A 704-nucleotide genomic window follows, 5' to 3' on the forward strand; every position below is an offset into this window, starting at 1 on the left:
AAAAAAAAAAGCATGATAATATATTAAGTAATCCAAAGTATTCAGAATACGTTACTCTCATTGAGTAACGTAACGGAATACATTACGAAATACATTTTGGGGCATGTATTCTGTAATCTGTAGTGGAATACATTTTAAAAGTAACCTTCCCAACACTGGTTACAGTTGATCATAAATTAACAAAGTGCATTTGATTAGCTGCACTAGGCTGCTACGCTCCTAAATCCCACGGAAGCAATAAAGGTGTAGAGTCATCAGCCTATTACACTAAAACAGGACTAACACAAAACAGACAACCATTCACATTCATAAAGATATCTATGGCCAGTTTAAACTCACCAATTGACCCAACATTTATGTTTTTGGACTGTGGGAGAAAGATAACCAGGGAGAATATGTAAACTCCATGTAGAAAGGGAACAGCCAGCTTGTGGATTCAAGCCCAGTACCTTTTTGCTATGAAGCAAAAGTGCAAATCGCTGCACCGCTGTGCTGCCTGCTTTTGTATGAACTTTAAAGGTGGCAGTCACTACTTCATGGCAATAGAATACATTGCTCATCAAAGCTCATTTGAATTCAGCAGACATTGACTCAGGGTGGGTAAAACTGTAATTACAATCCATCTCTTACAATGTGGACTGTGAGACACCATGGCTGTAAAACACTGCAATAAAAACTGACTGGAAGTACTTTGATGAGCTGTG

The sequence above is a fragment of the Haplochromis burtoni genome, unplaced genomic scaffold (assembly GCF_018398535.1).
Source record: "Haplochromis burtoni strain Fernald_Lab_line unplaced genomic scaffold, NCSU_Asbu1 Contig_49, whole genome shotgun sequence".
In the NCBI taxonomy this organism is placed as follows: Eukaryota; Metazoa; Chordata; class Actinopteri; order Cichliformes; family Cichlidae; genus Haplochromis; species Haplochromis burtoni.